This window comes from Petaurus breviceps, unplaced genomic scaffold, assembly GCF_028583685.1.
Source record: "Petaurus breviceps papuanus isolate PSGF00001 unplaced genomic scaffold, PetGlider_PUasm1.0 220, whole genome shotgun sequence".
Lineage (NCBI taxonomy): Eukaryota > Metazoa > Chordata > Mammalia > Diprotodontia > Petauridae > Petaurus > Petaurus breviceps.
Window position 1 is genome coordinate 7,823,239 of NW_027185876.1, and position 17,930 is coordinate 7,841,168.

The 17,930-nt window shown below is 38.6% G+C and overlaps 1 long non-coding RNA gene and 1 pseudogene across 2 annotated transcripts in view; both read left to right on the forward strand.

The window, feature by feature from the left end:
- LOC138166106 (uncharacterized) overlaps positions 1-17,930 on the forward strand; it is a 335,461-nt gene that overhangs the window by 34,272 nt on the left and 283,259 nt on the right. The window lies entirely within an intron of this gene.
- LOC138166105 (E3 ubiquitin-protein ligase RNF126-like) lies at positions 177-1,792 on the forward strand (annotated as a pseudogene).

Sequence of the window (17,930 nt, forward strand, 5' to 3'; positions counted from 1 at the left end):
GGATTTAAGTTATTTGCCCAAGGTCACACCATAATAAGTGTTAAGTGTCTGAGGTCGAATTTGAAGTCAGGTCCTCCAGACTCCAGAGCTGGTGTTCTATTCACTGCGCCACCTACCTGCCCCCACTAAATCTATTTTTTAAGAAATAATTTCGGCTTACGAGCTGGGGTTGGGGGGGGATGGGAAATGGCGGAGGCTTTGCCGCAGGCTGGACGGTACTTCTGCCACTCCTGTTCGGCCGAGATCTCCCCGCGGCTCCCGGATTATATCTCTCCAAGGTGTGAGTCTGCTTTTATTGAAGAGCTTCCGGAAGAGACCAGAAATACTGAAAATAGTTCCAACTCTGCTACAGCTCCCACGGATCAGAACAGACAACCATCTGAGAATGTGGATCAGCATTTATTCACCTTGCCACAGGGCTATGGCCAGTTTGCCTTTGGGATTTTTGATGACAGCTGTGAATTTCCCACATTCGGCTCTGGGGTGCAGTCTGAGGACGCCAGGGATTCGGAGAACAGGCGGGAGAGAGAACACCAATTCCGCCACCGCTATGGCTCACGGCAGGCACGGGCCTGCCTCACTGCACGGAGGGCTGCAGGCAGGCGTGAAGGCGTCCCAACGTTAGAAGGGATTATTCAACAGTTGGTCAATGGAATTATTACACCTGCAACAATACTAAACCTGGGATTGGGCCCGTGGGGTGTTTTGCATTCAAATACAATGGACTATGCATGGGGTGCTAATGCCCTGGATGCGATCATTACACAGCTCCTTAATCAGTTTGAAAACACCGGTCCCCCACCATTAGACAAAGAGAAAATACAAGCCCTTCCCACCATACAAGTCACAGAGGAACATGTAGGCTCAGGGTTAGAATGTCCTGTATGCAAAGATGACTATACGATGGGTGATGGGTGAGAATGTCCGGCAGTTACCTTGCAATCACTTATTCCACGACGGCTGCATAGTCCCCTGGCTGGAACAGCATGATACCTGCCCAGTGTGTCGGAAAAGCTTAAGTGGACAGAACACTGCCACAAATCCCCTGGGACTGACAGGAATGAATTTTTCTTCCTCCTCTTCCTCCTCCTCCTCCAGTTCGCCAATGAAAACTCAACAAACAACTCGTGAATCTCACCACCAGCCAGTCCAACCAACCCCCCCCCCTTCCCTCTTCCCTTTGCCCCCAATCCTACCCGTGTCCATTGCCCATCTGCTTCCTGGTCAGAGGGAGCAGCTGATCTTCCCCCACCCCACACTGAACCCAGGAGACAGAGTGGGGGGAAGGGGGAGGAGGCGGAGGAGACCCCAAGACCTCCTTTTTTTCCCTTTTTCTTTTTTTTAACAAGCTTTGGAAGCACCAAAGGCTTTTAGACCTTCTACCCCACCTCTCTGCCTGCCAGTCCCCAACTCATCTGAAGGTTTCAGGGAAGCCCTGTCTCTCCAGCCAATTGATGGCCACCACTGCGCTGGCTTACAAAGCCCCCGGGTCACATTAACTGTGTTTCATCAGTCTGGATCTTAGCAGGTACCAGGTTGTTTGAAATGAAGGATGAATGTGGCTAGGCCATCTCTATGGTTGTGGATTTGAGATACTTTTCATTTTTCCCCTTTCTCCCCAACAGCTCCTAACCTTTGTAACCCCCTCAGAGGGAACATAGACAATGCTCCAAGGTGGGAAGGCCGGTGGAGTGTGGCTGTTTCATTGCCATCCAACATGCGAACTCTCCGCTCCCCCTTGAGCTGTCCTCTCCCCCATCACTCTGTCTGTCTTTATCACCTCTCCCTCTAATGCTCAACAACGGAAAGGGTTTTTATAATTTTAAATTATTACTGCTATTAAATAAATGGACGTTTTAGCTCAACAAGAGGTGATGCATGATTTGTGGAAAACAGGGTAAGATTCTCCTAGGGCAAATGCGGCCCAGTTGTCGGCTGCTAGCCCAAGAGGCTGTCACTCCCCAGCCTCCACCATGCCTGGCTGCCAGGAACAAAGCCAAGGACCCATTTGGGTATGGCATTTAACCTCCTCACAACCTCTTCTCCCTGACATCTCTCCCATTCCGCTGTCATCCCTTTTTCCCCTTTGCCCCAATTCTCCTGCCTCACTGCTCAGATGAGCTCAGAATTGCGTGGAGCACTGGGATTGGGACCATAAAAAGGATCAGCAAAAAGAAACTGCCCTAGTGGTCAGTTGCTCTTAACAGATGTTTTTTGTTTTGTTTTTTTAAAGAAAGAAAGAAATGTGTATCTTGAAAGCTATTTAAAAATACAGCTACTTCAAAATGAGAAAAAAAAAAAAGAAATCATTTCCACGGCAGCTAGGTGGCGCAATGAATAGAGCACCAGCCCTGGAGTCAGGAGGACCTGAGTTAAAATTCGGCCTCAGTCACTTAACACAAAAAACTATCTGTGTGACCTTGGGCAAGTCACTTAACCCCAATTGCCCTCCAAAAAAAAAAAAGCAAAAATTATTTTCTTTACTGTACCTCTTTTGTACCTCTTTTTCCATTTGAACAATTCTGCTTTTTTATAAGTTATTTTAATCAGAGAAGTTTTCTCTCTCTTTTTCCACTTGGCAGCCACCTCTAAGACCCACCCCTAATGTAACTGTCATGTGTTAAAATAGGGAACATGGTCTTTTGACCTGGATAACACTTGTCCTTTTACTTAGCTATATGCTTGACTCTCTGGGCCAAGGGGAGGAAAACACAAAAGGCAGGGGTGGGATGTGTCTACTGAAATAATATTTGTAAAGTGCTTAGCACAAAGCCTGTCACAAAGCAAGTAGTTAGTAAATTCTTACTCTCTTCTCCTTTAATACTCCATACATTCACCTAGAATTAAGGTAATTCCAACCTTCTCTGTAACCTGGACTGTATAACTTCAGGCATCTCTAGCTTAACTGAAACTCAGAATAGGTATCTTCAAAAATCTGTTGGTCTCCAGATCACATTGTTGCTGAGTTAACTCCAGAAGTAGGTTTAGTTAGGTTAAGTATACTTGCCTATTATTAAAACACACACACTCGCGCGTGCGCGCACACACACACACACACACACACACACACACACACCATCCTTTTCTTGAACTGATAAAAGGTTCATGTAAATGACCTTGATGCTGACTGAGCTATCCTGAGAATAATTATACCTGTTTTAGGAGCTTCTGTTCCCAGACTCCTTTGGGATCACCATGGGAAGAACCATAACAACACATAATTCTTTAGCTTTAAACTTCCTCTATTTCACTGTACACTGTATGGGGTGGGGTGGGGGGGAGATGGAGCAGAAAAAATAAATCCTTTGGACTAACATAATACAACCCAGTGTGGACACTTACCTCCAGTAGACAAAGGGTGGGAAATCTGTGACCTCCAGGGCACATGTGGCCTTCTAGGTCCTTGGGTGCGACCTTTTGACTGAGTCCAACTTTTGCAGAACAAATATTTTTGTTAAGGGTATTTGTTCTGTGGAGTTTGGATTCAGTCAAAGGACCTAGATGGCCACATGTGACCTTGCAGCCACAGGTTCACCACACCTGGCTAAGATTTGACTCACATACTGGTTACCTGCATTACCCTACTGGGTCTCACTGTTACCCATTCTTGGAAAACCAGTAAAAAATTAGAACATTTATGTGCTAAGCACAAATAAGACAATGGAACTGACAATAATGTCCACAAGAGCAGTAGTTCAAGCAAGGCTCAGTGATATTCAGGGTTTCTCTTTGCCTGTCGAACTTTCCCTGTGTGTGGAGTACCCTTCGCAGGAAACAATTAAATCTGAAGAGTGGTAATCAGCCATGATGTGAAGACCTGGGAAGAAGATGACTTTCAGCCAAAAGGGGGACCCCAAAGAAGGAGGTAGTAGAGGTGAGCTTTCAACTGCGAAAGAAACTTGTTAAAATTCATAGAGATGGACACAGAAGATTTTTGATAAATATTAAGTGAATAAGAGACTTCCTGTGTATTTCAGTCAGAAGATAGAACAGTGAATTGAAATAGGTGTATCATCCTGGCAAGCCTATGCATTACCAGGAAGAACTCAGAGAATACGCATTAAAACTAGCATTTCAAAACCCACAATTTTCAATAATTTTTCTTCCCTTTGAAACTATAACATAGGAAAAGTATGCAGGAAAGATGAGGTTTGTTAATAAGTGTGTGTGTGTGTGTACACTTGCACACACGCGCCTGTGTCTGTATCTGTGTCTGTATACCTTGAGATGGGGAGGAAGTGAGAGGAGGCAGAATCCACCAAGCAAACACAACTTCTCACGGTGTGAAAAGCAACCCCAGTCAAACAGACACATTTCATTTCTATCTGTGACATTTTCCATATGCATACTTTAAAATTAGAGCGTTTGCCAACTTTAAATCTTACAATATTTCCCAACTTATACTTTGATTCTTTCCCAATGCTGGCTCCTGTTAGAAGTCTTCATTGTGAAAATTAATTATTACTGCCTATCATGCTATTTCTCACTTAAAACACCTCTTTGTATGGTAAGAAAATGAAATAGAACTGAAAAGTTGACACACTGTGCTAATATTAAAATAATAATAATAAATAACAGTATTTAGTGTTTTAAGGTTGTCAGGTGTTACCTTATTTGATCCTAGCAACAACCCTATGACATAGTTGATATTATCCCTGTTATTTAGACATTATACAAATTTTATATGTACACAATTATATATAATACTCTCTATATCATATAATGTGCATTTGTATATATTTACACATATATGTATATATATATTGGTATGTACATATTAGAAATTAAGATTAAGAAAGGATAGGTGACTATCTCTGTGTTACACTGCTAGGAAGTATACAAAGTGGTGTATGAAGTCAAGTCCCTAGGTGGGATATGAACCCAGAACATTATACTAGGTAGTTAGCTTCCTTAGGCATTTTCTATCATTCTTCAATTATTTCAGTGTTCTGCGGTGTAAATCAAACCAATATAATAAATATCATATTAGTTCAGACCAACCCAGGTGACTTTCAAATCCCCTTCAGTTTTAAATCTATGATCCTATGATGCCATTCCAAAATGCAATGATCTGCATTGGGAGCTGGTGGCTTCCTTATCCCTGTATCATCAAGTGAAGGATGGACAACCAGTGGTTGAGATTATAGAGGTAAATCTATGATTGGAGAAGTTCAAGTGGATCTGCCTCTGAAATTCTGTGATTCTCTGTCATTTGTAAAGCTATCAAAACCATTTTCAAACCTAATTTTGCAGCAAATTTGCTTCATTTGGAATAAGTGCCAAGCAACAAAATTTTACATTCAAATAATTCTTTACTGTTTTCAAAATCTTTTAAATACAACAATCTGTTGAGATAGTGTGAGGGTTATTATAGTACTTCAACACATGTATGATCTCATTGAATTGCATATCCACTTCATTCCAACAGATAACAATACATCAGTGCCTGCCCATCCGCTCTTGTCCATGTCCTCCCAAAACTGCTTCACAAGGGAATCACCCAATGTGCTAGGAGCCATCCTCGACTATCCTTGACAATGAGTGGGTAACAATGGAGCCAAGGGGTTGTTCCTCCCTCTCACCTTTTGCTACTTGGTTGACCCATTGTTTCTCTAATATTTTCTAAAATTATTTCAAACTCTTCTTTATTATTTAATATCCATCTGTTTTTTATATAAGCTGAATTTTATAGGATCGATCACCTTGGATTGCATCATGAGTTCCATTGCCTTTCAGACCAAATTATCCCATATTCTGCTACATCTTCCAGTGGATGCAGAAAAATCTTGTGTTATTTGAGTGACCTTTGTTTATATTTGAAGGTCTTCCTTCTGATACCTTGCTAAACTTGATGTTTCTGAATTACACTCTTAAATATAGCCACTATGAATCTCAGAGTTTGTGAGCTTGTTTCCTTCCTTCCTTCCTTCCTTCCATTACTTCCTTCCTTCCTTCCTTCCTTCCTTTTTTCCTTCCTTCCTTCCTTTTTTCCTTCCTTCCTTCCTTGTTTTGTTTTCTGGAAGTGATGTGAGTATTCTTTCAATTCAAATTTCATTTTCTGTGTTCAGACATTCTGTGCATTCTCTTCCATGATTTCTCTTTATTGTTTGTTTATCCTGTTGTGTTCTTCTGGGAGACCTGTTATCCTAACTGGTGTAGTATATACTGTGTTCATGTCTCACTTTGTGGCATCCGTTTATGTTCCACTGCAAGCATTTCCTGACTATATGACATAGGACAAGCCACTTATGCTTTCTCAGTCTTAATGTTAATAATATACACATATATATTATACTATTGTCTAAGACAATATACATACCATATATGTTATGTATGTATATATTTATTTTGTACAATATCAATATAAAGAGGATAGTAATAATAGTAAATACCTCATAGAATTGTTGTTAGAATCAAATAAGCTAATATGTGAAATACTTGCCAACTTTAAACCACTATATAAATTTGGATAAATATAGTTTTATCATCATCATCATTATAATCTTAGCATAGCATGCCAACTATTCAGTTTCATTTCCTTGTCTTACTACACAAAGAAGGTGTTTTAAGTGAGAAACAACACGATAGGCAGCAATAATAGATTGTCTCAATATATACTATCTGCGATTAGAATGTTTTGCTTGCATACTGAGCATATTTTCTTTTAATACTTTTGGGGTTTTTTTTTGTTCTTTTTCTTCTAAATTGTCCTTTGCTTCTGTGCATTTGCATTCTCAGTTTATAGTTTTGTCTTTTATTTCATTGGTGAGGCTTGGTGTTGCAGATTATTGCTTTTCTATTCTATTGTTGTTGTGCAAAACAAATTCTTATCATATATCTCTCATTTATGTTTTGAGTCACTCAGGAACAGCATGCTGTGTTTTCATGTTCTCATTCCATAAGTTCTCCCTCTCATCAGGTGTTAATTGTTTTCTTCTTTTTTGCAGTATTTGTTTACACATGCTTGACCTCATTTTAAACGTCTAGAAGCAGTATTTCTTTCTATTGTTATTGTTTATTCTATTGATTTATCTGTCTATGGTCAAGATCTTTGAATGTCTTCTTTCTTAAATCTTTTGCAATCTTATTCTCTCCTCCCTCCCCCCATTTTCTCTGTCACTCACTTTCTGACTTCGTCCCTTCTGATCGTGATTTCCTTGGGGGGTGGAGCTCAAAGTGTCTCAGGCTTCTCCCACTCTGGGCAAATCACAGTTCACTTATTTAGATCTCTGTCTCAGCTGCAACTGAATTCTGGGTGGTCAGAATTGGCCCCAGCTGGATGTTGTGCTCTCTCCTCAGGGTTAGAGCAGTGCTTCACAGCAATACCCACCCTCACACATAACATATTCTCCTGCCGTCCTGGCCTGCTTCCTCTTTTTCTTAGTTCCTTGGCTCAACAGTAGCAGTTCAGATTGTTGCACATTGGTACAACAGGATTTGGTTCCTGGAAGACTTTGTTCCTAATAGGTTATCACCTCCTGGCAATCTTTAATAGCAAGGACCAAATTCCATAGCTTGGAGCCTGGATCTCCATGGAATTAGAAACTGTGAGGGAGAACTAAAGTATGGGGTTGTGTTTTACTGTAAGCCTTCATCTTGTCTTACAGTTCGCTAGTACAGCCTTTCTTCCAATATTGGGGGAGGGGTGCTAAGTGAGCTCAGGACCAGTAATCATTATTTCATGAAATTGAATTTTGTAACTTTCTTTTGGGTTCTAGGTTTCCTAGATCATGCAGATAACTGAAATTGCTTTATCTTTTGTACTTAATTTCTTTTTTTGAGAGGTTTGAAAGGTCATGAGAATGAGCGACAATGTCTAATTCTCCATCTCACTGTACTTTTTTAATCCTACATTTAAGAAATTATTTGAAGAGAGTTATGTGACACACTGGATAGATCACTGGACTGAGTAAAACCTGAATTCAAATCCTGCCTCAGACACTTTCAAGCTATGCTATCTTGGATGAGTCAAGTAACCTCTATCAGCCTCAGTTTCCTCCTATGTAAAATGGGGATGATAACAATAGCACTTATCGCACATGGTTGTTATGAGGATCAAATGAGATAGTTTATTTTTTTCATTTTTTTCTTACTTTTGTTTTTATTTTTTCCAATTATATGCAAAGATACTTTTCAACATTCGGTTTTATAAAATTTTGAGTTCCCAATTTTTCTCCCTCCCTCCTTTCCCCCTTACCCAAGAGAGTAAGCAATTTAATACAGGTTATACATGTGCAATTATTTTAAACATATTTAAATATTAGTCATGTTGCAAAAGAAGACTCAGAACAAAATGAAAAACCACGAGAAAGGAAAAAAAAAACAAAAAACATGAAACTAGTATGTTTCAATATGCATTCAAATTCCATAGATTTTTTTTTTTCTCTAGATGTAGTTAGCATTTTCTGTCATGGATCTTTTGGTATTGTCTTGGATCATTGTATATCTGAGAAGAGTTAATCATGAGATAGTTTATTTAAAGCACTTTGCAAAACGTGAATAAAAAAAATCAGAGTATGGTGGGAGCTCCTTAGAAGCAAGGACTGTCTTTTACCTGCTCATATCCCCAACATTTACTATAGTGCCTGGTACATAGGAGATGCTCAATAAATGTTTATTGACAGACTAACATTGATTGAGGTGGCATCCTATGTCATAAGCTCTAAGTCCTCATCATTTGTAATGTCCCTGGACTTTATGATTGGGCCTCCTCGAAATTACTACCAAGTCAAGAATGACACTGGGAATATCCTGCATGTTCTCCTGACTCTGGCTTTTATTTGGCTGTTCTTGCCTGGAAAGTCTCCCTTCTCACTTCTCCCTTCTAGTTTCCCTGTCCTCTTTTAAGACTTGGCTTAAACCCCATCTTTTCCAAGAAATCATGTGTGTGTGTGTGTGTGTGTGTGTGTGTGTGTGTATGTATCTATGTATCTGTGGATATATGTATATATGTGTGTATATGCATATATGTAAAATTATTCTAAATATACTTCTATTTATCAGTTCTTTCTCTGGATGCAGATTTCTTTTCATACACCCCTTATAGTTAATTGGGGTATTTGTAATAGTCAAAATGACTTATTCATTTAGTCATTCTAAGAACAATATTGCTTTTAGTGTATACAATGTTCTCTTGGTTCTGCTCATTTCACTCTTTATTATTTCATGCAAGTCTTTCCATATCTTTTTCTAAAGACATTTAGCTCATCATTTCTCATAAGCACAACAGTACTCCATCCACACTCAAATACCACAACCTGTTTAGCCATTCCCCAATCGATGAGCATCCCTGCAATGTCTAGTTCATTGTCTACATTTTGTAAAGACGCAAATTTGCACCACCTTTAGGATCTGGGCTCCTTGAGAATAGAGGGTATGCTTTTTTTTTCTTTCTATGTATCCTCCCTTCTTGGCACCATGCCTGGCTCACAGTATCCACTTAATATATACTTGTTGACTGGCTCACTGATTGACTTAGGGTTGACCTAGCTGTTCAAAGAAATTCAATGGTAATAATGTAACTTCTGATTGATTTTCATAGTGGGACCATGGAAGCCTGCAGGAACTACAAATAGCATAGCAAGATGCAAGCCTGTTATCCTTCACCAGTGTTGAACTAGCTTTATTATCTCTCTAATAGCTTGTCTTTTAGTAGTCTCAATTGCTTTGTCTTCCAAGCATTCTGTAGCTTTAGAAAAGAAAAGCGGGTCATACTCCAACAGAATCACCTATGATAATTTTCTAATAATGATGATAGTAGTGATAATAGCTGAAATTTCACTCACCCACTTGTTCATTTATGGACTAAATCAGTATATACTTGATGCATACTGTGTTCTCACGGCACGTGACTCTGTTGTAGGTCACCTCTCTTGGAGAAAGGAGCCTTATCTCTGACTGAGCTATCTCATTTGCCAATCAGTGCCTTTCTTCTATTGAAGATGAATATAGAATATTAACAAAATATATTGAAAATGCAGACACTGACAAATTAAAAAAAAAGATTTAGTCAATTAAAAATGAGGAGGAAGGGAGACAGAAGCAAATAGCACTTTTCAAGTAAAAGCCAAAGGATTATGGGGAGGGGGAAGCAAACAAGCCTGGTTGCTCAGCTGGGTTTCTGCTTAGAAATGATTTTAGCAGCAGACAGGTTATACTGAAATGCCTCTGGCAGTAGGGATGACACTGACATTAGCAACATTTGGAAAAGAAAACAAATTGGCATCATCAAACAAGGTGCAGCGTTCTTTTAAAATTTATTTCTGTATTATTTCTTCTTCCACATGTATGCCATACATATATGGCACCAATTGCTGCCAGGCCTGAGAAACCATGCATACAAATAGATAGAGATGCAGTAAATGAATGCAGAAGACCATAGCCCATACACTGGCAATAATATCAGTGTTGTTGAGTACATCTTGTTTTATAGAGACCCATTTATCTACTGCTCAAAGGACTAGAAGTTATTTTAAGATGAACATAATAGGAAAGAGAAGGAAGTGAGAGAAAAGAAAGATTAAAATACAAGGACCTGCTATTTAATCTCTGTAGTTTGGGATTCACTTTGATATAAGTCAGGGGTAAGGGACCCTGCAGCCTCAAGGTCACATGTGACCCTCTAGGTCCTCAAGTGTGTACCTTTGAATGAACCCACAATTCACAGAACAAATTCCCTAAATAAAATGATTTATTGGACTCAGACAAAAGGCTTCACCCAAGGACCTAGAAGGCTACATGTGTCCTGAAGGCCACAGGTTCACTGTCCCTTATACAAGTTTCAGAGACAATTTTCTCTTAAAACCACCCACTTTATTAAGGATATTCATAGCTTAGAAAAGTTATTGTTGGTGGATTTGGAGACACAAATTATTCTCAGGCTGACATCAGGAAGCATGACCTAAGAATGTGAATAGAGGTAGGCTCATAGCTTTGAAGATGGAAGAGAACTTAGAGGTCATTTAGTCTATTCCCATCATTTTACAGATGTGGAAACTGAGGCCACCATGGATAAAGTCACTTGCCCAAATTTATATAGGTAGAAAGTCATAGAAATTGGATTTATACCTGGACAGAAATTGGCATTTGTAGACTGGGATTGTAAATAGGGATTTGTAAACTGGTTCTCTGACTCTAGGCCTCATGCCCTGACTCTTTCTGTGCTTAAAACAATACATCTGACCAGAGTTAGGAAACAGTAGCATATCACTAAAGGTAGGAAAGTAGAATGAAGAGATGTCCATGACATTAACATCAATAAAATTCAAGAATGATCCCAATAGTACCCAAAGTGAGCTTCTAAAGTAAATGCCGACTTCTGAATTCATTTTTTCCAGATCAGAAGTGAATTCCTATGAGGAGAGTGAGACTTTTGCTATAATATAGCCTTGTCCTTCTGTTTTAGTCGTATTTACATAGTACTTCAGCCCTTCTCTTGGAGTACACAGGAATGGTTATGTAGAGTGATTCTGCTGCTACTCTTAAGGTATATTCAAGAGGTCTGATAGCTCTAGGTGACCACTATTTTCTCATCATTAATCTAAGATTCTTTAGAAAATAAGCCATGCCACCCACATAACCATCAAAAATGAGTATTACAACACTACAAAGAACAAGTGTGGCCCCAAAGAAGCGTAATCTCTGTCTTTAACAGAGATTGGAGAGTTTGGGATGTTCAAGGAGGACCAGCACCTCTGAGGTGAGGGCTTTCCCAGAGCTCCTCAGGGCTTCTCATCCTCCTTTGGTGTCCAACTTCACCCAACTCTTGCCTGTGGTTCCAAGAAGCTACAATGGTCACACCCTGGAAAAACTGTCTTCGCAGACAGGTTAAATCATCATGAAAGTATCAATCTGAGAGGAGGCACAGATAATAAAATGGAGATGGTGAACAGAAAGTGCATTCCTGAATGGAGGACAATTTGAGAAAAAGAATGGAAGTGGGACATGGGATGCTGTCTGGCGGGCGTATCAGTTAGAACATTTTATCCATAATGTTCAAGGCATTAGGAACAGTGATGTGAAACCAGGCTGAGAGAGCCTGGAACTGGATTGTGAAGACTTATCAATGCCAAAAAGAGAGAATTATATCTTATGTTAGAAGTAACAATGATCATTTTTGAGCAGTGGAGTGACATGGTCCCGTATATACATCAGGCATTTCAATTGGCAGGTAACTCGTGTGAATTTGGGCAATATCTATGATTATCTGATCTCCCAGCTTTTTGGGATATCCTGTAGACATGTTAAGTTCAACATGTCCAAAAAATGAATGAATTTTCTTTCCTCCAATGCTGCCTCTCTTCCTAGCCTTGCTATTACTGTCAAGAGTACTACTATCCTATCAATTACCCAGACTTACAGGCTGTAGGTCATCTTCAATTCCTCACTATCAATTTCCATATCCAATCAGTTGTCAAATCTTGACATTTCTTCCTTCATAACTCTCATATATGCCCCCTCTGACACTGCCATCAACTTGGTGCAAGTATTCTTTAACTTATACTTGAACATATTGCCATAGCCTGCTAATTAGTCTCCTTACCTCAAGTCTTTCCCATTCTAATACTTTCTCTACTAGACTGTCAAATTGACCTTCCTAAAGCACAAATGTGATGTGTCATACACCCTGCCTCAATAAACTCCAATGGCTCACTGTTACCAATGAGATTTAGTATAAAATCCTCTCCATAGTTTTAAAGCCATTGCTAATTTGTCCTATCTCTATTTTTCTAATCTTATTCCTTGTTTCTCTCTGTAATTCAGTGACACTGGCCTTGTTGCTATTTCTCCCATTCAGCATTCTCTCTTCCAATGCTATGTATTTTCCTTGACTAGGTTGTCCCCCATGCCTGGAAATTTATGCTACCTCATCTCCATCTTCTGGCTTTCATGTATTTCTTCAAATCCCAACTTCTATAATAAATGGCCCTTCTTATTGCTAGTATCTTCATTCTGTTGATTATCTCCAATTTATTGTGTATATATAATTGTATACATATATATATATATATATATATATATTGCTTGTACATACTGTAGCTGAGTGCATGTTATCTCTCCCATTATCCTGAGATCTTGAGAACAGGGGGGTACAATGGACATAATGTCAGGCCTGAAGTCAGGGAAACCTGAGTTCAAATATGACCTCAGACACTTACTAGCTGTTGGATCCTAGGCAAGTCACTTAACCTTTTTTGCCTCAGTTTCCTCATCTATAAAATGACGACGAGAAGAAAATGACAAACTACTCCAGTGTCTTTACCAAGGAAGCCCCAAATGGGGTCACAATGAATTAAAAATGACAGAAGAGCAACACCCACATTTTTTGTCTTTCTTTGCATCCCCAGTATTTAGCACAGTGCCTTTGACCAGAAGGGGTGCTAAATAAATTTTATTGACTAATTGACTGGTAGTTTCACTGAGATGTTAAGCACCTTGCCCAGGATCACACCACCAGTTTGTGTCAGAAGTGGCACATGAATTCAAATCTTGCTAAATGTATGTATCCCCAAAGCTTATCAAAGTCATACCTATAGTAGGTGTGTAATAAATGCTAATTGCTTACACATATCGTTCTCTGAATCCATCTAATTTTGACAGTGGGTGTTTTATAGTTCAACTACAGCAATCAGTCAACCAATATTGATTTGTGAAGTATCTGTTCAGTATCTAATAAGGTGGGAAATGCTGTGGGGTAAACATTACATGGAACTTACAATCCATATGGAGATCAAGGACATATACATGTGAAACCATGAGAAAATAGTATACCACTGCAGATAATAAGCATCAAGAATGGTGGTACAGATTTGACATGACTATAAGAATTCATAGAAGAGTTCAGAAGCTTCTACATACTATAGTAGATAGAGCTCTAGAATAAGAAAGACCAAAGAACAAATCTGGCCTCAGATACTTACTAGTTTTGTGACCCTGGGAAAGCCACTTAATTTCCCTTTACCTCGGGTTCCTCAATATCACCTATCTCTCAGTATTGTTGGAGAATCAATTAAAATGATATTTGTAACACACTGTATAAATGCTAGCTGTTATTATTCTTTAGATTGAAGAAATATGTGGTTGATGGAGCAGTGGAGAAGGCTTCATTGCGTATACAAGACTGCCCCTACATGTTGGCAAGGTCTGACTGTGCTGACTTCTTTATAATCCATTAGTTCTTCATTGAACAAATGAAGATTGGCACTAATAGTCTTCATGAGGGAGTGTTTGCACACCAAAAGACTGATTTTAAAACCAACAAATAACAGTGAGGTTTAAGAACAAAAACAAAGCCAAAAATAGACATTTTGCATTGGTTACCAACTTTTTAAGGAGGAATAGGATCTCATTTGGAAGGAACCTCAGGCATCACCAAATCCAGCCTGTACCTAAACAGGACTCACCTCTAGAACGACAAGATAAAAAATAGTGATCTATATACTTTCCTTGAAAGCATACAGTGAGGAGAGAAATCACTTCTTCCTGAAGCAGCCCATCCTATTTTGGGATCATCAAGCCTCAACATCTATCTTTATCACTTCCAGAAACTTTTCCTAGTTCTCCCTTCTGGGACTAAGTAGAACAACTTCAATTCCCCTTCCAGATGGCTTCCCTTTAAATACCTGAAAGTGGTTATCATGTACATCTCTACTACAAATTTTCCTTTTCCAATCATTAGTTCATCCAGTCAGACCTTATATGGCATGATATTGTGTCCCCTGACCACCAGGATTGCCCTCCTTTGCACATTCCAATAAAAAGTAAGAGCCTCAAGGGAAGGGACTTATTAAATTTTGGTTTCGTGTCCTTTACACACCTACTATTGTCTATACCACAGGAGGCACTTGATAGATGCTTTGTTGAAGGCATTGAAATGAATGCTTCATCTTGCCCAAATGTGGCTTCCAAAACTGAATACAATCATTCAGAGGGTTTAGTAAAGCTATGCTCTCCCCACTCTCCCCTCCCTCCCCTCCCTCATCTTGAATAACATCCCTCTCTAACACATAACAGGCACTTAATCTTAGTAAACACATGTTAGACTAAACTGAATGAATTTTATTGAATTTAATTCTAAAGTTGAATGATGAGGAAAGGAGAGAGCAAGGCTGCCATGTCATGCTGGTGGCTCATATTGAACTTTCAGGCCACTAAAACTCCAAGATCATTTTCACACATACAGTTAGCCACTTTTCAAATCTGAATAGTTTCCAATGGAACAAACTCCCTCCACATCTCTGTTGTGCCTTGGCCCATAGGCTAATGCTATTCCCTCTTCCTTAAGTTATCTGACAGCACTTTTCTTGGCTGTCTCCTTTGCCCTTATTACATTCTCTCTTGAGTCATACTTACATGAGTGAATATCCGCCTCATTATTAGATTGTAAGGGTAGAGATAATTATTTCCCATCTTTGTATCACCAATGCCTAGTAAAATACCCTTGACTTCCTTGGTACTTAGTGTTTTGTCAAATTGAAAAATCATTGGTTCAACAAACAAGATTACTCAAATGGAACCAGAAGGTTGGCATGTGTGTTTCCCCATCCAATATTATCCTACTCTTGAAGCCTATTTAATAATGATGATGGTGATGCTGTGACTGACATCTTTATAGCTCTTTGATATTGCAAAGTGCTTTACACACATTTTCATTTCGTCCTTGAAACAGATCACTGAAGTAAGCAATACAGGTTCTTCCCATTTTACAAGTTGAGGAAACTGGTTTGGAAAACTTAAATAACTCTTACCTACCAAGGGTCACATGACTGAAGTCCTGATTCTAACAACAGCATTCTTATCCATGCTAATATTCTCCCTCTCACCAATGGAATACTATTGTGCATAAAATCAGTATTCCCTATTTATCCAGGCCACATACAAAAGAAGAAACCAGGAACCTGAAAATGAAATACAAGAATTCTCATGAAAAGTTATTTTCCCCAAATATATAAATTTAAATCTGTACATACTTGTGTATAAGTATCTATTTAGAGATAACTTCTTCATAGAGTGTTTGTTTAAAAATAGAAATATTCTTTCCTTTGTTTTATAGTCTTCAAGGTATCATGGTAAAGTTGGAATAAATGTTTTATCCCAGGAGAGAAAGGGACTGGGTTCAAGTGCCACCTCCCATGCTTACAATTTGTACATAGTTGGGCAAGTTACTTTAACTTATTTTGTTCATTAAGAGAGTACTACTCTCAGAAGAAAAGAACACCTTGGAAAGAAAACTATATCTTATATAATCATGTGCTTTAGTGGTAAGAACAGTCGATTTTCTGTCAAGACATGTGGATTTTAATCTCACCTCAAGTACAATTGTGTAACTACGGATGATTTGCTTAATATCTCTGAGCCTTGCTTTCTTCATTTATTAAATGAAGATTATAGTATTTCTATGATCCTAGATATCATGAGAAAGTGTGCTATAAGCCTTAAATAATATGCAAGTAGGAATTGTTATTACTATTAAAATGATTTTAAATGTAAACTCCTCAAGGAGATCCTGAAGAAATCTTTTTTTTGTCTTTGTACTCTCGTTGTCTAATACGGTAACTTGGACATAATCAATATCTAAACAAGTGTTTGAAATAGCTGTCAATAAGGAATGGGGGAAAAGGTTTTATGCTATTTTCAATGAAATGGACTCTCAGTGGCTATCTTAACCTTCCTTCCTTCCTTCTATCAAAACCCACTGGATGAAAAGCCAGTGGCATGGGTACCATTTCCCATTGCATCTATTTGTTAGCCTTGTCCCTGCCTCTTTGATTCATGGGATTAATGTGCTTTGTCTAACTAAATGATACTCCAGTAACTTAGCAGAATGAATGCATCTTTGGAAGGTACCAGGGAATAGCTTCAGCACTGAAAGAATTTGACTGACTACATTATAGTAATGTATGTGGTACCATAATGCCCAAAATGTGACATTACTGTCTGGCCTTAAGAAGAATAGAACTTCTGTGGAATACTTTTTTTTCCTTGAAAGAAACTCAGAGAACAAAGAACTGAGAAACAAAATAGGAAAAGCAGGGAAGAGATAATTATTTTAGAGATGTTCTGAAAATAAGCTAACTAGTCAAGACAGCATTTCTTTTAATAGATGATATAAAATTTTGCATGAGAAATTTTCTGCAGACTTTTTTGTCAGTTTCCAAGAGATTTATTATGATTTGTAATGCTGAAGGGAGCATGTTGACATGTCTGAGAGCTAAAACAAATGTGAAGAATGAATATGAAAAAAGCTGGCTGGGAAGAAAGCATTTCAAAGCACTGTGTGGTGTTTAACATGGTGCATCCAGAATTGACACTGATGGGTTTAGGGAAAGGATATAACATGGTGCTTGTAGTGAGCCTTCCAAGGAGGAATTAAGGAGGATGTATCACTCACCATTAGAAAGAAATACAACTGATATCTAAGCATCTGTGTTTTTCTGTTCTCAACAGACACACACACACACATACACACACACATACAAACCCCATATATATATATATGTATGTATGTATGTATATAATGCAGATGTGCCTCTATTTGCACAGCATATGTATTTTTTTAAATGATACATTTAAAAACCATTGCTTTGTTGAGGAATCCCTTTTAACACAGTTGGGGAAAAATAGCTATACAAAGCTAACCAGCATACTGATGACATCTGACTTCCTATTTTGTGCCTATCATCAGTCACCTATCTACCATGGGGAGAGAGGGATTGTTCATCATAGTTTTCCTATAGCCATTATAATTAATCTGTTTTGTTGTTATTTTTGTTTACACTGCTGTTGTTACTATTATCCCGGGTCCTTTTAATTCACTTTAAATCAGTTTTTCTTCCTTTTTCTGAATGGCTCATATTTATTGTCTCTTATAACACAATAATAATTTTCTAATTCATATGCCACAATTTGTTCAAGCAATCTTCAGTTAATGG